This window comes from Anomalospiza imberbis, chromosome 1 (assembly GCF_031753505.1).
Source record: "Anomalospiza imberbis isolate Cuckoo-Finch-1a 21T00152 chromosome 1, ASM3175350v1, whole genome shotgun sequence".
In the NCBI taxonomy this organism is placed as follows: domain Eukaryota; kingdom Metazoa; phylum Chordata; class Aves; order Passeriformes; family Viduidae; genus Anomalospiza; species Anomalospiza imberbis.
This window is the reverse complement of record NC_089681.1, coordinates 15,665,493-15,688,620: the sequence shown is the minus strand read 5'-3', so window position 1 is coordinate 15,688,620 and position 23,128 is coordinate 15,665,493.

Genomic DNA, 23,128 nt, shown 5'->3' with positions numbered 1-23,128 from the left:
AGAAAATGTCAGTCACATCACTTGTACTTATTAAAATGTGACTGTAATAGCATCTGAATGTATTATAGGCTGTATTCAATTGAAGGTTGTCCTTAACCTATTAATCTCTGAACCTGCTCTGTGATCATCAACATTTCTGCAATAAACATGCTTTCTCTAATAGCTCTGTATGCTTAGAATCTAGGAAGAATTCAATTAAACAAAAATTGAGAAAATCTTCTAGAAATATGCAAATGTTATTAATATTTAAAAAAATATTTTCCTCTTTCTGCACCAAATCATTCTTCTTCACAGAGCTCCTCACCATTCCTAGAGACAGCAGCCACATTTCCCAGTATAGAACATTCTCTGAATAAATACCATCAAGCTTTAAAATTTGCCTTTCATTCAGACCATAAAGGGCAAACATTGAGCTTGTGAGACTGCCCAAGTAATCAGAAAGAGTCTGGCTCCTAATAGTGCAAATCTTTTGTAAACAGCTCACTGCAGTCCTATTTCATAAAGTCCACAGCAGACTGCTCTGCATTTATAAGTTTCAAGCCTTCAGTTTAACCAGTGTTAAATTTGCTTCATTCACTGTTGGTCCAATGCTTCAAAATTCCTATCAGCTCTCTGTTGGCAGATCAAAGTCTATCACAATATGGAGGCAAGAAGTAACAGTTTTCCATACATCTTCAGTATAGGGATGGTTTCCTGAAGGGTAAAAATCGAAGGATGGATCCATGTGTAGAATAAAATAAATAATTCAAAGTAGAATATTTGACATATTTTGAAGTTATATACCTTAATCAGAAGCAAACAAAAAGAAGCCCCAATTTTAAAGGGACATTTATCTATTAGATTGAACTGTTTGCAAAGGAAATTTATGTGCCAAGGTTATAAAGATTATAAAAGACACTATTTAATTATCCCTCAGTTGAACAAAGAAGTCCAGAAAGAGCTTGATATGGGACTAATGGACCAGCAAAAATGCAAAGTACCATTCAGCACTAGAGTAATTGGGCAGAACACAGAAAGAGACCAGGATAAATGATTACTTCATTAATTTTAAAATTAAAGGGCAAGATAAGGTGGTCACTATCATAGAGAGTTATTAAGGTAAAACTGGCTAATCAGCAGAATTTAAATGTAAAGAAGTCATCCAATGCCTACCAATTTCAGAAGAGTGTGAAATAAAGCAATTTGATGTAGCTTTATCAATCAAACCATACAGATAAGTGGTTTAGTTTAAGAGTTTTCTAATTTATTGTAGCCTTTGTTTAATACAGTGACCACTGGAAATTGAGGATGGACATTTCTCAAAACATTTAATCTTTGGGACAGGCTTATCCAAGACTTTGCAAATTTCAATGCTCTTCAGGAAATTCCATGTTCCTTGCTTGGATCATGCTCCTGTAAAAAGTGTCATCATTTTTTCAACACTGATTCAGTCCCCCTTCCTGGCTTACTGGCAAATATTTTAGTCTGTTTTTTATAACAGAGGTTTTTATCTTGCTTCTGAGCTGCCTTTCCCCATTTCTGTTGCACTGACTCCCCTGATGCCACAAGTCAGAAAAAGTGCCTTTTCACTCTTCGTCTGTGAATTCACATTTTAAATATAATGCATTTTATTTTTGTTCCTTATGGGTTTGTCTGTGAAGTTTATGGCAACATTCTTTATACAAAATAAAAATTGAAAAAAAAATGCAAAAGTTCAAATAGGCTTGAACCTTCTCCAGAAATATAGCCTTACTAAGGATATTTGAGTAAGTAGCTTAAATTACGCCAAATCCTAGAATGCCTTCCCTATCTCTTTTAGTCCATCAGCAATATTCATTTGCTTACTCTAGAAGTAGTTAATATGCCTTAAATCCAGTTCAGCATGCCTGGCTAGCAGACTGTAACTCTTCATTTGTTTATATTATATGCTGGTATTGCCATGGAAATGTAATGTCTCCTGAGAGTAAAAGCCCTGGGCCTTGTGTATTATATGCTTAATCTGTTATCAACACATCATTTTGTTTCCCCTTATAGCTATAAGTGAATTCTGGGACAATATTATGTTAATATTTTCTACTGACAGATAAGATAGTATATAATGAAAACAGGGTCTTCCAGTTTATACAATGACACACTTCAACAATGATGTTTAAAGGAAAAAAAATAAATAATAAAATTTTATGCATCTAAACCTGAAACCATCCTTAATCTTAGCTATCTGCCAAATAAAATTTTATGAGGAAGGTTAGATAGGTGTTGATATAGAAGAAAACAGATAGAATAAAAGTTGTGGCAGCATTTCTCTCTTCTTACACCATCAAATTTTGACAAGATTTTTTTCTATAGATAGAAGACTGGAAAAACAAATCAATCCAAATTAAAAAATCTAGCTCACATTCTCTTGCTCATGTATTAATCTTCTTAAACTTGGTTTCAACTGTGGCACATATATGAATTTATCTAGAAACACTGATTAAAACAACTATGGTATGCTAATTGGTGTTATTTATTGAGTTGTAATTAGGAAAGGCACTGAACTGAAAATTCAAATCTGAACTGTCTGTTATTCTGAAACATCTTGGATTCAGACAAACTCTGAATTGGTACTTTGCAGTTTTCTTTAAGCAATATGAAGTTGAGCAGAAGAAGCATTTCAATCTTCTATAGTTCCAAAATGCTATAAAATGCAAGTTCCAAAAGTTTATAACCCTTTGTTCTAAGTTATTGTTGATTAATATAGTAAATTTTTTATGGTTAACTAAGATAAATGTAATAGATATGTCCACAGATATTTAAAAATGGTGGAACCTTGTAACTTTGGCCACCTATTTTACTTGCACTCATTTTAATGCAGACTTCTGTGATGGTACGTGGTCTGATTTTGAAGGAGAAAACATAAACCTGCAGCTTCACCGACTTCTGCCATTCTGTTTTCTCAGCTTGCAGTGAATGGTTAGCATTTTCTGTGCCTATAAGATGCACATAAAAATTAAAGCTTGTTTCTATTTACATTACTGTACATTTTTTGTGTGGGTGTCTGCCAGAAAACAGAAATTAACTAGCTATGTTATGTTTTCATTGATGTGTGTTTTTATGGTTTTTAACATTTTAAATACTATGTAATTAAAATGGATTTTTGTTCCTACTCATTTCTTTAGCTTTAAAAGAACTTGGACTATGGTCCTCTTTTCTGTAAGTAGTATGGAGTTTTTAAAATGGTTATAAAATAAGTAATGCATTTAAATAATATATAAGGCAAAGAATTGGATATATAAAATTATACAGGGCAGAATCTATATCAGGCATGCAGACACATTTTAATGAGCTCCCTGCAAAATAAGTCTGGGAACATTTTCTAAAGACAGCAATGTCAAATAAGTCTGACAGTAATGAAATAGGACAATGCATTATTAACAGAATAACAGCACCATAGGAATATATCTAACTTATATACCCAGGATGTCTTTTCTCATTGGTTCAGCATTGCACTGCCTGGGTTCACCAGCTTCTGTTCCCAGAAACTTGGGAATAGCTCATGGTAGGGTTCACCACAAAAAGAAGACACAACTGCTTGTGATTCGCTAACTAATGTTCATATCACCAGAAAGCTTTACTCATTTATAGAAGGGACAGCACCTACACCCTCCAGAATAAATAGTGTGGTTTCTGCTGCTAACTCAAGGTGATCTCCTTGGAAGTGAAATTTCCAGGAGCTGTGTACAGTTATGAGTTACTTACAATCAAAGGCGTCTTGAAAATCAGTAATCCTCTAAGTGTCATGACAGCAGAAGCTAAGCTAGGAAGTATTTTCAGAACAGCCTTCCTGGAGAGCAACATGCTATGTAAGTAGCTGATAAACCAGGGTTTAAGTGAAGCATCCTGAGAAATGGGATGTCCCCATTAAAAACATTGATTTGCTCCAAATCTTTGTATTTATTCTGCAGCTCAGACAGAGAGGCCAGCATTGTCTATCCCTCTGTACATTCAATATTCATTGAATTAACTGGCACGTGGGTGACACCAGGTTTCAGAGATCACCTAATTTACCAATCTGAATGGAGGCCCATTAAAAGGCAGGAGAAGTTTTCATTGGCTCTTCTGACACCCTGGTATCTGATCACAGTGGGGGCTCCTGTGAATCTGATTCCTGTAATCTTTACATTCCCAAGTCTTTAATCAGTCAGTGATCCTACATGGTGCAATTCCTAAACAATAGGTATGACTCTCTCTTCTTTCAGCACCAGTCCCCAAACCTGAACAGAATCTGACAACTAATTCAATGTTGAACCATGTGCACTACATCAACACCTTTCAGTAAAGTTGTATTACTTCAGGGATGTTTGTTATACCTGTAAACAAATTCCACAGTAGCATTTAGTTACACCACTAATTACCCACAAAACCTATCACTGTCAAACAGCAATGTGTGTACCAAATAGATACTGAAAAAATAATTATTTTGATGCTGACCTTTTCTATTCCTACCAATGATGTGTATTAATAAACTATGATGTACTTGACATAAAACACAACAGTTTATCTTCTATTTAACAGCCTTTTCAACTAAAGACAGTTTTAAGGTCTGCTATCTCCTGGATACTTGCTATTTAAGAATTTAATGAAAAATACAAATACAATGCTAAGCAACATGTGCCAGCTTAGCAGATATTCTGGGTGACAGGTTTAATTTATGACATGTAAGTGATAAAATGGCAATTTGAAAGAATTATGAAACATTTGATATAATCGTTGGTGTAGCACTTTCACCCTTGGCAAAGGCTCAGATACATTGTAGTGAACAATAAAGCAATGGTCTTATCTAAATTGGTTGATGATTAGGTAATTTTTACAAATACATCTTTCTGTTGTAACTTGTTTAGTGTAAAAGCAATGATATTCTAAGTAATGCCCTTATCTAGCAGCCTGAGTTGTGCTGTGCTGTCCATTGTAATGAAAACAAACAGAACAACTCAAAGGTATTTTGAGTATGGTGTTAACTCTCCTAATATGTGTCTTCTATTTTATTATACTAAGTCACCCTGACAAGCTGTTTTTACAGGCACAGGGAGTTATGTGTACTGTGTATAAGTGTACCTGTATTTCTCACAAGAACTAACATTTATGAGTGATCACTGGAAGATTTGATATGAAATAAAAATCAGGGAAATTATTCCCAAAGAACATAAGTTTCCATGTTTCTCAGTGATGTTATTTTAATGGTTGCACTTATTTTTTTATTACTTTATATTATCCCTTGTTAAAGTATTGTTAAAAAATGGGGGATATTCTTACACTTTTGAAAAAAAATAGTTTATTACTGCTCCAAAAATAATAAGTACAAATGAATTGAATTTGAAAGAGATTTCTATAAGATCACTCAAATCAAATTTTACAACACAATGATCTTTAAATGCTTTTTTTGCCAGGACCGGTCACTCCTAATTTTCTATGGGGTTTGTAGCTTTTACTCACCTTTCTGCACAGAACTTCAGTTTTGGCATTCCATCAGTCTAAATACTTTCTGATTTTCCTGATTACTATTAGATTTTGTTTTTTTTACTGATTATATAATCTGTCTATACTATTTTTCAATCCTACCAACCATAAACCTGTATCACTAAAAAAACTGCAAACCCATATACTGGATTTAATTCCATAGAAATGGGGCATGATAAGGGTTTCACAGATGGTTTTTGTGCAGCAAGAACCTGGTTAAGATACAGTTAAATGTCAGAATAGATGGACACATATTTTAGATTTGATTGGAAATACTACCTAGGCGAAGCCAGGACTACCAACCACTTAAAGGTTGGTAGTTCCCCAGGCTCTTCTCTCAAACCTGAGCTGCTTGGGAATGCCAGCAGCAATGACAGCAAAACTTTGAAACACTGAGGACAAGGCTATTCATATCATGTAATAGTCAAGTGGGAAACTCTGGCCATGTGAATTGCCTCTTAGTTTCTTCTCCTCCCTTCAACTTTAAACGAAATTTTGGGGGAAATTAACAGGCAAATTTGTTGCCAAAACTTTAAATATTTAGAATTATACCTAGATGAGGTGCTTAAGCAAATATCAAGTGGAGGTTGTAAGTGCTTTCTTAAATATTTTTAGAGTCCTAGCTAAAATCTACAAATAATGTAAAAAATTTCACATATTCTTTGGGTTCCTATGTCTGTAGGAGAAATGTGACTAATTTTACTAACTCTATCCCATTTTCACAAGTGTTTATCTTTTCATTACTGTGATTTCCACGTTGAAGAGAAGGTCAGCACAGAAACACAACTTTTATAATGCCTATTTTATTCTTAGTCCACTTATTTCCTACAGTTTTTTAAAATTAATTCTAGCAGTCAGCCTGGGCAAGCAGAGCAAATCATGTGCCTGTTTTTGTCTGAGGAAAAATCTGGGATGCATTTATCAAAACCAGGCCAAAGTTACCTATTTGTCTGAGTGTTACCATTCGTTTGAAAGCATTCTGTGAATTTTTATAAATCATTATTTTCATTTTGTTATTGCTGCTGCTGTGGGAACAAATGAAGTTGGAAACGTAGTTCACAAGGGAAGGATAAAAGTGTTGACAGATTCTTTTTTCAAAATGGGGAAAGTAGCAAATGGAATGAGAACAAGAGAAAACATGAAAAAAAAAAAGGGTGGTGTGAACTTTGGGACAAATCTTGCTGACAGCCAGGGGAAGGCCAAGAGGTGAAGGTAGGAACAAAAGAAACAGAGAAGCCTTCTGAGGCTTGCAAATAAGGACATTTGGCTGCAGGTAGAAAAGTTAACTAACACCACCAGACTCCCTCCTGGAAGGATGTAGACCTAAAGAAGTGAGAGGTGTGGTGAGCACATACAAACTGTTATCCTGGATTGAAGTAGGGGTCTCATTAATCAAGTAACTTCTCAGCAGGACCCAGCTGTTTCAGGGAAGGTCTCAAAGACTGCAGGTTTTGGAATATCAGTCTGCAGAATAATCTACCAAAATCCTGTTAGCAAGAAATTGGCTTGTACTTCTGTTTTGAATTGTTTTTCTTCCCTTTAGCTGTGGTAACTGAGAATTCTGGCAATCCACAAGAATAGACAATTATTTTCTAGTTCCTTTGAGCTCCCTGGGTGTGAATCTGGCTGGAGGTCCACTGATGCTCAAAAATTTTGTCCTTGTTCACAGCTATAAATACTGGCACAACTACATTTAAAAGAGTAAAGATGTGTGTTTGTGTGCATACCCGTTTACTCTATCCAGATTGGAAGATGTAAATCTTGGGGGGGTTGGGAGGGTTGTAGAGAATTATTTTACACCTTTTGTGCAACTATTATTTTACAACTTTTGAGCAGATTATGTCTCTACTGTTCACGTGTCCTAACTCCAGCCAGAGTTAATTTTTGCAGTACCTGTGAGGGTGCATGACCAGGACCCAGAGGTTATTCTGTACCACCTCATGTCATTTCCAGGGATAGGGAGAAGGGAGCCTTACAAGGAGAAGGGATCCTTGCTGGGTTTTTGCAGCACGGAGGAGACAGCAGCTGGGTATTGTTGTTTCTGTGTGAGATTATTCACCTCTTTGTTGTACCCTCAATCATTATTGTTGTTGCTGTTACTGTTGTTTTTCTTTTGCTCATTGCTGTTCACAATAAATTGCTTCTATCTCACCCCATGATCTTTACCTTTTGTGCCTCCAACTCTCCTCTCTGTCCTGCCACAGGAGAGCGTGGTCGATGGGGAAGAAAACAAATGAGTAAGAGGCACATGGTTTGGAGAGTCTCAGTGGTAGCACCATCCCTAAACAACAACAGCATATTGTGTAGGATCTCAGATGGATATACCAGAAATTTCAAAGTACTATCAAGTAAAGAGACAAAATTTTTCTTTGTGCTACATAAAATAATCTATTTGCTGTAAAATCTTAAAAAAGTAGCCATTTACCTTTATAGGTGAGGACCTAGTTTCAGTTCTTCACTCTTCTAATTTTCTTGTCTTTTGTGACTAAAGTAATCTTTTCCCCTTCAAATATTTTAGAATTTTCCTTTTTGCATTTATATATGTATTGTGTTGTTGGACAAACAGTGAATCCTCCTGCTATCTTGCCCCATTCTGATCCTCTTGTCTTTCCTCCAAACAATTTTGATGGAATCTATGTCACTTATTTCTCCACTAAGCCAGTCTTAGTCTCATGAAAGAAAGTGCACAAGTGTAAGCATACAGATATAACATTTCTAAGTACTGATTTAAGAGTTCATGCACACATGGACCACATTCCAGGTGTCATAATTCATGCATGTTCAAGTGTGAATATCTTCAATTTGTGTAATTCTCTTTTTAATTTCCCTCTTTTCTTTCTCAGCTCATAATTCACTACACTATGATCTTTTTTTTTTAAATTTGTCTCTCTCTTTCAAAGGTTTGTTTTCCTCATGACCTGTCTCACAAAAGTTCATGTCCCTGTTGCACATTGCAGCCTCCATCCAATCCATGTCCTTGAATCATCTAACTAAGCAGTCTAAGTCAGATGTGTTACTGCCCTGGGCTGTCAATACTTCCAGAATGTGATTCAGTTCTAAAGTGGGGTGAATTACCTTTTGGAAGTTCCGGTACCTTCATTTGACAGAAAAGGTGGCTCAGGTAACACTGTTCCTAATTTAAGCAATATGTGAAATTAGGTGAAACTGAAACAAGTCCCACAGCTTATACATAAGATCCTGGAAGACAGAAGGCTTTCTAGAAGAACAGACAGTTTCAATTACAATTCAAATAGATGGGAAAGAAGGAAAAATAGTCTTCATGCAGCTCTATTCACAACACACGCCACAGTGCAGGCTGATGTTCTAGTTCCTATGATCATTCTGTGTTCATGTAAAACATCATAGTTGTGAACAAATACCTCTTTTGTACTAGTGAACTGAAATAATTATTTGTGCTTTTATATTATGAAAACCAGAGTAACCAGAGCGGAAGGTCCCTGATTGTTCATCTGTATTAAGAGCCAGATCTGTCAGAAGAAGTGTGAATGATTAATATACAAAGTGGAAAAGAATAACCCATTCAAGGATCTGAGATTATGCTAAGAAAAATCATCTTAGATAACTGATGTAGAAAGCAAAGGCTGTTACCATGTATCCTGATTAGAAATTAAACTATAAAATTCCTTTCTTCTTCAATGCTTGTAATAATATTCCTTGTATGAAGTACTGAGCTGTCTTCAGTATTTCTAGTTCTATATAAATGTGTAGCTTGGATTTTTTCCATCTCAGTAAATAAGGGCATTAAACATCTTCAGATGTCATATTGACTTTGAGGTCAAATTAGTAAATTCTGGTTCTTTGTCATTGCTAATTCTTCATACCCAACAAAACCAAACAAATAAATGAGGAAAAATAGACTGGAGTCCTTTTAATATAGCCCTTTCAATGGCGCTACATATTAGAGCTTGCATAGTCAGTAACATGGTAAAACACTCAAAATATGTTGGGGTACATCTTGGGGGTTTTGTACAGTTTTTTTCCCACTCATGAAGAAATACAGTTTCTAGTCTGTACAGCAGCCCCAAACAATAAGTGTATCCTGATAGCCTAGATTTTTCACTGCTTTGCTACTCTCGTATTGTACACAGCATCCACAGCTTTTTCCTGCTGTACACTTGCAAGCAGCAGCTGTTTCATGTTGCTTTCCACTATGGCTGTCCCCAGGCTTTATAATCTCATCCTTTAACATTACCCTTCAGCTCAGTGCCTGAAATACAAATGCTTGAAGACCTGTGTTTATGCAGGAAAAGTGGATTTCTCCATCCTTTGTCCTAGTTCCTGTAATACAGGGGTGATGAGGCTTATAAAATGCAGAAATATGTCACTTTTTTTTTCTGCAGAATGAATGAATCAGGCAAATAAATTAAATGAAATACTCTAGTAACTAACTGAATATCACACAACTGAGGGTCATACAACTCAGGCTAGAGCTAAACATGCTGCTGAGGTAAGCATTTAGGTGGCACATAATTCATTGCATTCATGATGCCTGTAACAATATTCACTTCAACCACAATGTCTAGTGAGTTGCAATGAAGTGTTACACTTCCATCATGAGTAGCCTGTTCTGCCACCTTCCATACAGAAGCAGAATGCACAAGACTTCCACCTGCTGTTGGGATCTTAGATTCCCCTCAAGTTTGTAAGGTAAACCAGTGAAGTTTTACCTGGACTAAATAAAACAAGGAATTTAGGAGCAGATGTGCGGAAGTTGTATAGCTGGTGAGCACATGCCTGGAGAGCAGTGGAGACTTCTAACCGTGTAAAGAATAATTTGAATGAGGACCGGTACAGAAAAAGCTACAAGAGAAAGGGAGACCCTACCTTTGAGGGAAAATTAGAAAGCTTGACTAGGTTAGTCTAGCACAATGGAAGGTAAGCAGGGACGTGGTAGTGGAACAGCTACACAAAGTACATCACCTGAAGTACTTGAAGCAAATTTGTGATTTCATAATATGCAATTGCTTCTGTTGATTGATGCGGAATACCATTCTCCATTGCCTTAATCAGAATGACCTAGCTTCCTTAGCTAGGACATTTAGGGGTTAATATTTTCCGTTACCACCTACTTGCACCCTGTGGTTTACAGCTACTGGCCTACATGAGTGAGCTTTTCAAGAACTCAAAAAAGCCTGTATAGTTACAGCAGTGCTGGAGACCATTTCCTCTTGGAACTGTGGTAAAACCAGCTTTGAATTTGATAAGAGAAACCCATGTTGCTTGTGTACCTTCTGGTTTAATTTCTCTGTACAGCTGAACCCATGGTAGCCCTCCTTACCCAATGCTTTCTCACCCCTGTATGCAGTTTTAATTAAAAGGCTTTTACTTTACGAAGCTGTTTTGATGTCTCTCCAGCTCTCCTCTCTCATGCAAAGGTTTTGTTTACAGCTCTTACAGAATCAGAAATCAGTCCCAGCTGTTCCCTTTGTTATATTTTAGCATCTGGAAAAGGATTTCGTTTACATATACATGCATGACAAGAATTTATCAGATGAAATTGCCCTCAACTTACATCAACTATTGAATTGCCTTTTTTTTTTCCCAGCACTTTCAAATATTAAAAAATATGTCACAAAGCAGGTTCCATGTTCCTAAACAAATTAAAGAGTAAAGAAAATGTGTGACAATAGGTTTTTCAAGGGCCACTTGAATAAATAATTAAAAATGCAACATGCACTTAGGCAAATAGGAGTTTGTCCTCAGTTAATTCAGTAGCAAAGCTTTTTTTTTTTTTAATTTCAGAGTAGAGTATATCAGAATCAAGACATTCCGAAAGGAGATCCAAGCAGTTCCTCTATGATGCTTCTTACTTTTACCCTGTGTGAGAACTGCAGAAACAAACTCACAATAGAAATAAAATTTTAAAATGTCTCAGAAATCTTCCCATCTGCAATAAACTTCACAATTATTCTAAATCTCAATAAAATTGAAGGTTTTTACATAGTATTTTTAATAGATCAATATAAAACCAAGCAATTACGAATGGACAGGAAAGCCAACCATAAATACAGCTGCTGAAAAAGAAATATAGTGTCATAATTAAGAAGTTGCAAGCAGCAAATGTAAATACTCTCCATATGCTGTTAATATCATGGAAAATTAAATATTTAAAGAAGGAAAAGGCTGCCAGTACCACATACCAGCACCTATCAGCTCAGTTTGATAGAATAGCTTTAAGGTTTAGATTTGATTTCAGGAAGAAATTCTTCCCTGTGAGGATTGTGAGGTGCTGGAACAAGTCCCCAAGAGAAGTTGTGGATGCTTCATCCCTGTCAATGTCCAAGGCCTGGTTGGATGGGGTCCTGAGCAACCTGGTCTAGTGGAAGATGTCCCTGCCCATGACAGGGGATTGGGATTACAGGATATTTAATGTCCCCTTCAACCCAAACAATTCTATGCCTCTATGATTTTTATGCAAAATAAAAATTGTCCAGATCAAGAGAAACTTTCCCAGTTCAAAGCAGGTTTGAAATTCAAAAACATTTTTCTTGTATTAGAAGATAGGTTGAAAAGATATTTAGCCCAGATTTGTTAAACAGGTGTCTTGGAGTAATTAAAAAAATAAAACAATAAAGAAAAAATACAAGTATAGGATTGAAAGGCAGCAAGTTTCTATTTTAAAATGATAAGTGGTTTTGACCTGGAAATCTAAAATATTGTTTTCTTTCTAGGGGTTTTTCATTATGATCAATTAGGTTATATTGAAGAAATTAATGCTAAGTGAAAAATGTAAAGAAAATCAGTATTTTTGTACTTCATCTAGACCAAATAACTTCAGAATAAATTAATATTAAAATTAAAGTACTTGAATATATAAACAATTTACAAAGAAATAACTAAAGCAGAATTTTAAGAATTTATTTCTCATATAGTAATATTCTACTCTAGAAGTTTCCAGTGTATTCAGCTCTGATAAAGATTCCATCAAAGTCAATGAACTAAAGCACACATGGAATTTCTCCAGCATAGATCTTGTTTATCTAAACTAAGGAACATTTTCACTTTTGTTGCATTTGCAGATCTCATTTCTCTAGTGTTACAGTGTTGACACCCAGATGCTTTTGATTCTCTTAGTGCTTCAGAGTATGAAAAAAGATCTCAAAGATCTTGTAGGTACATCACTAGCTTGGGTGATTTTACCAGTTATATATTAACTGATGAAAACTTTACCTGTTTTCACATCCAAGGGTTTTGTTCCTCATTTTGTTCTCTGTCTTGTTTTTGTTATTTGCTTCATGTTTGGTTTTGGTTTGTTTTGTTGTTGGGTTTTTTCTAGGAGGAGTTGTATTTCCTTTGGGTAAGAATCATAGTATAAACATTTTTTTTGCTTTTCTTCTTTCAAGACATTGAAAACCAAGGGCATATTTTTTCTCAATTTTTGTGGTTTGAATTACTTCTGCCATGTAGAAAATATTTGCCTCAGCTGATGAGTTCTAGATTACACATTGAAAAGAGATATTATGCAATTTCTGGCAGACCTTTGAAAATTTCTGAAAGATTCCATCAGTCAGGTTTGCTACTGAGACATGAAAAGAGTGTACCAGAAGGAGCAACCTATCTCATATTAACTCTATATATGAACCATGGGAAGTCTAACAGCTAGCAGGTCCACATGATGAGAAAGACAATCCATATGACTCTGGCAAGCCAGGGTTAATTATCTCTTAATTGTCACCAGAGGACAAGGCGACACTTAATAAGGCCTTTCCTTGCATTTTAGCAGATACTTGAATACATTTAATGCAAGGAGTTGACTCATCTACTTTTTACTAACCATGGCTGCAAGTTTTCTGAACTTCCTGCTGGCCTTCCAAAAGATTTCTCACTCTGCACAGCACCTGTGGGTGACAATTGGCATGACTTGATGAGAATAATACCCAGCAGGATGTCTAAACAATTGGAAAAAATGGGTCTACTGTCATGGGACATACAGGACCTGAGAGCTCAGAGAGGGTTTTCTAATCTTCAGTCTGCCCAGACTTAAAGGTCACCATATCTGTGTAATGACAAAGTTCCCAAGCCCTGTAGAGGTCTTAAATCTGTGTTTCTTTCTCGGTGTGAGGCAGCAATTTCTAACACATCTAAACATATAGATATGTTAGAAAATACTCTAAAATAGAATCAGGGTATGGATGCTAAAATTTCTAGTCCCTTTCCCTGTGCAGTTTTTCTGTGTGTTTAGTATGTGTCTCAAGTTGTAGGCTTCAAAGTCACAAAAATTGTTGGAATTACAATGCATTTACACACAGTGTTTAAAAGCACCTAGGACCTGACAACACCTTTACTTAAATATACTTAATAGCATAGAAATTTAACATATGGAAGAAGAGAAAAATCTGAGTAGTACTATAATTCACTGTGGAAACTCTTAATTGCATAGATACAATAAGTCTTCCAGGCTAAAAGAAGTAGTAGTAGTATTAGCAGTAGCAGTAGCAGTAGCAGTAGCAGTAGCAGTAGCAGTAGTAGTAGTAGTAGTAGTAGTAGTAGTAGTAGTAGTAATGATAATTATAATAGTACCCAGACCCTCCCACTGCAAGTTTTTAAGGCTCATTTTGTAATGCCCATTGTGCCTACCAGAATTATGACAGATATTGCAGTACATATGTAAGAAAAGAAGAAGCTGACACTGCCAAAAATACTGCCCAAAACATTAAAAAAGGTATAAGTAAAATAGCCAATAAGTATAAGGTGGTTACTTGTTTGTTGTTTACACTATAATCACAGTATTTTGCAACTAATCATCATTCACATTTTGCAAAGAAAGTAATTTCCATTGCTCTATAGCTGATCCAGCAGAATTATGAAGCACGAATGTAGCAGCAAACACATATCAACATTTTTTTTATTCTATGATAATTAAACTTTGTTTTGCTGAATCCAGGGCATAAACTGGAGATTGGAAGTGTGTCCAGGTACAGCTGGGAAGGCTGCAGTGAGGTGACCTCTCCTACAAGAAAACAAAATGTGTTGTCATGACTGAGTAACAAATTAATAGAGAGGAAATTATGGCAATTTGCTGTTTGAGACAAGGTACTGCTGTTAATTGATTACAATTTTTTAGGCAACACCAGAATCAAGGAAATTGCAATTAATAGACAAAGGGATGGAGATATCATTTTTCCCACCTTATATTAAATTAATGATATTGCATATAACCCTTGGAAGACAATATCCTTTAAAATTCCTTGGGGTGAAAAGGGCAGAATCACTGAAAATTGCTTCCAATATAAATTGCAGTGATTACTCTTGGGGTTTTTTTCAGTTTAAAGAGCATTGTAACAGTATTGAATGTGGCTTGACATAAATTTTGTAGAAAGGTATCTTGATTAAACTTTCAGCAGAGTAAAAAAAATATTAAAAGTATGTGAAGAAAGTACTTATATAATAATAAAACAGCTTTCAAATGCTTGCACTCTACTTTCTAACTTCTTATGGGATTTAATAACATTCTATATAACCTGAAAAGGAGAACAAAATTGACATAACTGAAAATACTTGTATTTAATCCTAAACTTATACTGAAACAAAGAAATAACATTCATGCTTCAAACAAGTTTGGTTTATATTTGAAATGGGCTGACTTTAGTAAGAACTAGAAAGTTCAAAACCAAAACAGTAAGCAGAATATTCTTTTCTAATCATTGCTTAATACATAAACACAAAGACATAAAAAGCAGATATTTTCTTGGTTGTTTTGGCACTGATGATGGTATATAACACATATGTGATGCCTAATTGCATTTTTCAATCATTGCCTAAGAGTGAATAAGGAATTGCAGAGATGCTAAGAAATAACAGTAGTTTTCTGATTTTTCCAGATTACTACATGTTGAAAAAGAGAAAAGAGCTTTTCTCATTATGTATTTTTCTAACTTTTTTTAAACAATGCAAGGTTTCCCACCAGGCCATTTGTTCTCTGCTAGGCAAAGGAAGAATGTGGAAAAAATATTCAAATTGAACCCATCAGGATGCAGTTTTTCTTAATTGTGAAAAAGGGCTAAATTTCACTCAAGTGGCAAAAAACTAGTAGGCCTAGGTGGAAAAGAAAAAGAAAACAAACTCTGTACTCTTTCATAAAAAGTAACCAATTTCAAAATAGACCTTGTTTAGTATTTGCTGCAAAATTTATCAATGTAGAATTAAAAAAAAAATTAAAATTGAAATATTTCCTTTATGTTAGCTGCATCCCTTCAAAGGAAAAATAGTGCTTTCATTTTATAGATAAAATATCAGTAACAATATAAATCCAGATCCTGTCTTTCTAGGTACCAAAACATGAAGAAAGGCCAAGCAAAGGTTTTGCTGCAAAAAACCCCTCCACATGTAAATCCTGAGTCTTGCTAAAATCAGAGCCAGGACTACTTTAAAAGTATTCCATTAATTTCTGAGCAACCAATATTCAGATTTTTGATTTTCTCTGACCAGTTTCCCTGGGTGTTATCTTTTGGACCTATCGTGTCTACTTTCATGAGGAAGCAGAAATTTTCTGGCATGGAAGAATCTGGCAAATACACAGATGTAGTGACAAGCATAGTTCATATTCTAAAGGTGCTTTCTGCCAACAGGAGGTATCTTATTCCAACATATTTAATCCTTTTAGCTTCAGTATAAAGAGATTCTTTGTTGTGAAAACATTAAAATTTTCTGCAAATACCAGTACTTGAAAAACCACTGAGCATCTCATTTCACTACTTTCTAGGGTCACTTATATTAATACGACCATTTAAATCAAAACAGAGTATGTCTGGATAGTTGCAATAGTCTGTTAACAAAGATAGAAGGAATTAATTTCACTGAGCCTCCCAAAATTTGCCATACTTGCATAGAAAATACTGTTTTTATTTCAACTCCAATTGTTCTTCTAATCGAGAATTCTCAAATGTATATAGTTTGTCATTTCTTTGAAAAAACAAGTGGTTTTGACCTTTCAGATTTTTAATAGAAATTCAGAAATTAGGTAAATATACAGAGTTGATGTCTAGCATTCAATAACCTTAGTTTCCTTTTGAAAAATATTAGTTATGCCATAAATTAAATTGGTTTTTAAAAATATTTATTCCTGATACTTTAAACATTTCCTTTTGTCTCTTTCCTTTAGCTTTGTGAAATATACATTCATGTGCAAAAGAATACTGAATAAATTTTTAGCAATGTCAAGGACTTTGTTGAAGTAAAGTGATCAAATGTGAAGGTTAACTCCATCCAAGGAAAGGCTGTTTTTCTTTGAAAACTATATATATTTTTAAAAGCCTACTTAGATGTGCAAGAAAAAAATTAATTTCTATTTCAATTACTAAAAACAGACAAAAAAGCTAAATTTTAGCTATGAATCTGAAAACCAAAGTTTTTATTTTTAACGACAATGCAAGCATTTTGGCATTTTTACCATTACTGTTCTCAGGTGAAATCAGGAAATATTTTGTCCACCTGAGCAAAAGGAAATCAGTAAAAATTTAGCCAAAAGTGAATGAAATATGGTTTAGTCTGGGGAATGAAATTCAGAGCATCACTTTAGGTTTATTATGATTTTAAACACATATTATATGTATTCATGTGACAGCCTGAAATTTATAAGTTCTTAAGCAATAATATAAATTTATTGTGCAAAATTATCCACCTTTGAGCAATAGGCCTGTTGCCCTGATTTTTAAAAGTGTCCAGTTTTCTTTTATAGTTCTTTTGAAAGTTTTAAAGTTCTCATAAAACTTCTTCAGCCTTCTGATAATGTTTACATATTTCTACTGGAGTTCTCACGCACTGTTCATGTAAATGATGATTGTTTTGCTTTCTTCTTTGTGGGACGAGAGAATTGATGGACTGTTGGTTTGACCTGTGTGGTTGGAGAGGTGGTAATTCCATCCTCCAATCCATGGTCACCTTTGGAATTCTATAAATACCAGATGTTCAAATAAAACTTCCTCTTTTTCTCCTTTGAACTTACCAAGATTCTGTGTACTCATTTCATGTCCAATAGTGACAATAGGCCCACCTTGAATCCCTAAATTACTCAGTTCATAAAAAGCATATGTGCCAGTTTTGATTCCTCACAAGCTCCTCTGAGCATTCTGTTCTTTTTTTCATTTCTTGATTGTCCTCTTTCAACATGGGGGAAAGTTATTTTCATTCTTTTCCAGTAGTTTGGCCCTGTGTAAAGAGGGGTAAGAGTTTGTCACAGATGGAATAAGTTGATAATTCTTAGACTATGTCTAAATAACCATAATTTTCATTCAGATTTTACTCACATAGAGTCTACCCAGGAAATCCCAGACTGAAATACCATTCCTGTGGCTCCAACTAATCCTTTTCAATGTATCTTGATTCTTTGTTGTGTTGTATTAATTTCAATAGTTCATTTCAGACATTTGAAAGCAACATATAAAGTGTTAAGATGACAGCATCAACAGCATTTTTTGATCAAGGACAGAAAGAAAATCTCATAACTAATACTTCATTTAAAATATTTCATACAATCAATGAAAACAACCACCTCATGTAATATGTTCAGAAAATCCAGGTTAGTGCAGATTTGAACAGGTCAAAGTTTTGTTTAATGAATGATTTGAAAAGCTTGTATTCTATCTGAATATTTGGCAAAATTCAGGTAAAGAAAATTTCTTGGATTATTCAAAACTCTTGAAAACTTATAAAATCATTTTCCATTCAGTTTGTATTTTGAATTAACATCTTGACAGACTTTTTTGGAAATAAATATCTAGGAATATGTACTATTGACCACTGTATCTGAAAGAGGCAAGAAATAAAGTCTCCCTTAGAGACTCGGAAAGATATTCATGATCACAGAACCTAGACTTCATAGGAGACTTCCACCATCCCAATATCTGCTGGAAAGGGAAGAGCCCTGGATGCAAGCAGTTCAGGAGATTACTAGAATATCTTGGCATCGATCCCTTCATGCAGGTAACAGTTGACTTGGGGGTTACTTGCTGTGCTCAGGCAAGGGCGGAGATGACAGAGAATGCAAAGGTCAAGGGCAGATTTGCAATCAAGTGTTTGAGACAAATAGTGCCTGATCAAACTGATTTCTGCCTGGCCTTGTGTACAGGTGGGGAAGCGTTGGATGCCTTGGCTCAAGTCAGTTTGACAGTCTCCCGTGGTGTCCTTAGAGCAAAATTGGTAATATATGAATTGGATAAGTGGAAAGGGCTAAAGAAACAGGCTTCATCACTAGGTTCAGTGTCCTGTGATCCACAATATGAAGTCTGGATGGTTATCAGGAGCATCCCTCAGGGATAAATATAGGGGCCAATTTTATTAAATGTTTTTACTAGGACATAGGAAACGGACTTGAAGAGAGCAGCAAGAAGTGGGGTGGAGGGGCAGGGCATGGACTTAACATGAAGATGGCCAAATACTGAAAATAATTTTCAACAGAAACTGTGAAGTCTCCATTATTGCAGATATTCAGGATTTTCCTGCACAAATACTGTCTGGGCTCTAACTCACTTTGAGCAAAAATGTGCATCTTCCTAGACCTCCCCAGATCCTCTCCATTTTACATAATTCAATGATGTTATAATTCTGTAAATAGATCCTTCTCCTTGAAATTATTGAAAGAGTAAAAATAGATCTATATTACAACTCTACATCTCTTTCATCAAGCACTCCACTGCTATGTGGAGTTCCAGTTATATTTGCCACAGAGACAACCTCTGAGTCTGATTTAATCTCTAATTAAACAGTTTGCATAGCTGCAAACATCATTACAATTCTTTGTTGCATTCATGCTTTATTACATCTTGCAGGGATTTCAGATAGGGATTTCTTTTGCTTACTCACTATTCTCCCTACTTTTTAAAACTTATACCAAAATAAATAATTTTAATATTTTTTTATCATTTTCACTCTTAAAGGAAATAAAGTTACTTCCAAGAGAACAGTACAGTTTGTTGAATACCAAAAGAGTAGTTTACATAATTTCATAGATCTGACTAGAAGTAACAACAACTAAAAAATTCAGGGGTGAAACATCACTGTTAACTCATCCTTAAGACTCAGTATGAGGAAAATATGAAGGTAATTACTCCAGGTATTAGCATTTATATATATCAAATTGCAAATTTTCTTCAATGTGAAGGACTCTTCAAACAAAATATTTAAATATTTTATGCAAAAATTAAATTATGTGAATATTCTTTTTGAAGTTCAGAGGATGGCTTGCTCATATAAAATACAGCAGTCAAAGAAAAGAATATATTGCACAGTAGAGCATAATGCAAGCAACAGGCATAAATCAAGAAATCATAAATTTAATTACTAGGATAAATGTCTTTCTCTGGTATGTAAAGAAAATAAAAATAGTTTTGTATGTGTTTCTTTCACCCACTTCTGCCTTTCTGTCAAATTTGTAAAGAGCATTTTGAAAGAAATCACTTGCAACTTTGATGGTAGTAGTAGCCTTCCTCAGCCTGAAATTACTCTTTCAACACAAAACATAATTTTTCTTTTACTCAATTTTTCTTCTTTGCAATTCTTCTCTTAATCACTATCTTTTCAAAAGAAAATAGCATTTTGTTCCTAGGATGTTAAGAAGGGTGAGAGATAATGATTTTTTTTTTCTATTTAGAAAAGTAAGGGATTTTTTTTTATCAAAGAATGATCATATCAAAGGTATGACCCATCTTTAATGAACCTGGGTTGCATTTAATACCATTTTACATGCATAAGGGTCCTTTATTCTGCTTTCCTTGAAAGCTGTAGAGAGGTCATATTAGACCCTGAGAAAGCTCAGTTGGTTACAGCATGGTGCCACCAACACCATGGCTCAATCCCTGTATGGGTCATTAAATCAAGAGTTGGACTCAGTGATCATCATGGCTCTGTTCCAACTCAGACTATTCTTTGATTTGCTGTGATTAGTATCTCTACAACTGCTGAGATTTAATTCTCCAACCTCCTTTTTAATTACTTATAGGACATTAGCGAGTAGAGAGTACTACTCCACTCCAACTATATTTATTGATTAGGCTTGGTACAGGACTGTTTTCATGAGTCAGTTCTTTTAGAAATAGGATAGATAATACTTTATTTTCACTATTTGAGCATATTGATCTATTAGAGGCTTGTTTCCTTCTGTCTGTGCAGTTTTCTAAATCTTTCTTTCCATTAATCATTCTGCCTCTGTTCTCGCATCAGCATTATAATTTTAATGAAAAGGTTTTTCTTATCAATGTTACTAGTCTTAGATGCTCAACATGAAATTTTTCATTGTTCCTGAAAAATCCAGTTCCTACATCTCCAGAAGACCTGCAGCTTAGTTAAAACCTAAACCCTTAAATCCTGAAAATATCTGCAGTAATATTTCTACAAGTGCAGTCATAACCAGATTGCCAGAAACAGTAACTGTCTTGTTTTCTTATTTTTCCACTAGTGGAAATGAAAAGGATTACCTAGTAATTTATTCATGGAAAAGAGTAAAAGGTGGAAAAAAATATAAATGTATCTTGACAACAGGCTGCGATGAAAAATCCTTGGTAAGAACAGTTTCTTCCTCAGATATGTTGGCTGCCCAGTGAAGATCCAGTAGAGTATTGGCAGAAAAACAGCTACCAAGTAATTCTAAAATGACTACATACTCTATACAGAAGATAAAAACAAAGGAGCCTTTGAGTTTCTCTTCTGACAGACATGATACCCAAACACTGGGAAATTATATTAAAAAGAACTCAACCTATTTGCTGGGTTAACTTAGTGTGTGGAATAAAGATAGAAGAATCAAATCTGGATTTTAGAGTTTAGCCCCAATTAACAGGACAGGAAGAGTGTGTGCTGTACTGCTATGCTTGTGCTCTCTTTACTTCTTCAACCTTACTACAGCAGTACATTAGCAAATGCAGACAAAGGTGAGTGACAGTTTCTCAAACTAATAGGTGTGAGGACTGTAAAATGCTTAGTTTCTGCTTCTCTCAGTCTCTGTATTTGCTCATAGTAACTAAAAGGGGTTGGAAAACCTGCATCTAAACCAGAAGGTGCCAGTCCTGGAAGACATTCATGTTTGGATTGATGGACCCACTCCTCATGACACAAATGTTTGCATTCAGAAACAGAATGGTTCTGAAATAATTATGAAATCCATGAAAATCACAGCCAAATGTGGTCGGTCTAATTAATGTTAAACTGCCCTAAGGTGCTGGGAATATCCTGTTCAATTGGTCATACAATGTCTCAGCCCTGGCTTCAGTACATGTTGCAGCCAAACATTAATTAAAAACATAAAGAAAGAAAAAAATCCTCACTCGTGAAATGCATGCACCCATCCAGCTTTGGTGAAATGTCAGAAGCAGAAGCAGCTTCCAGTGAGCTTATACCTGACAGAGTGCCTGCCACTGACCCTTCCTTCTGCATGGCGAATATCAAGGAGAAAGGATTTCTGCTAAACAATGTTCTAGAAGTACTCATCTTTCTGATGCAAGCTGGGACTTCTGCTTTATTTATGGGCTTAATTGCTTGTGTACATTGTGTGCTGCTAATCTCACTCTTCCAGAGAGACTGTGAAGCAGTCAACTTTAACAACCTCCTTCTTCCAGGACACTATGACGACCTTCCCACCAGCACATAAGGAAGTCTATTACAGAAGTTGGAAACCCTGTGCTCCAAGCAGGATAAGTATAGAGGTTTATGATGTGTCTTCTGCATCTGCAAAGTCTTTGGATGTGCACGTATTTCTATGTGAATTAAGTATTCTAGCTTCTTGGCAACTCATCTATCTGAACTGCCTGAAAACTAAATTGTCTTCCTTTTCCTTTTCCCCTACTCCAGTTTGGCATGTGTGTGTAATGATTATATTCCGCAGAAATTCTTTGACTTGTCTATAAAACATGATAGTTACTGCATTTTAACAGGACATAACAACATTTCCATATTAAACTATCAATATAGATTATTACCATTATGTGTAGTAGATAGCAATAAAACCACCACCTGGTATTAGGCTTTTGCAAACCCTTTGGCTTATTTTCCTTGTAAAAACAAAATAAATGTACATCAGGATCTGCTGTTACACAAAGAAAAGAAATTATTCACACTTATTTTGCACATTGCTTATGCTCATGCAATAACTGTGCCGGCTAGAAAGGATTTGAAATACAGCACTTCCTAAAGCTATGGGTTTCCAGAGAGGATCCACTCTGTGGGGAAAAATAAAGAAGGCTCTCTATCATTTCTCTGAATGTTACTTGGTTACTGCTGCTGCTATTGGTGACAACAAATGGCCGAAAGGCTTAATGGCTGTCTGAGAATGTCAATGTAGAACGGATTGCACGTGAACAGTTTTACTTCTCAGCACTGATGTCTCACTCAGCCTTGCTTTTCATACTTGTTCTTCTCTTCTTGCAAGAATTCACCATCTTTTCAGAACATTTAGCAAAGTACTTCATTCTGCAGTTAAATTTGCTCTTTCAGGTACTCTTAAACCTACAAAGACAAAATTTGGTCACATTCAATTGTTCATAATATCAGAATTTGAATGAAATCACCATGCTCATAGTGAGTATTGGTAATAAGGATAAACTCTATGAATGTCACTAGCTGAAAAAACACTTGAACAACATTTCTGTTTCCTCAGAGTTTTTAGATAATCAAAATTATAAAGATTTATGGAAAGAGGCAGTGA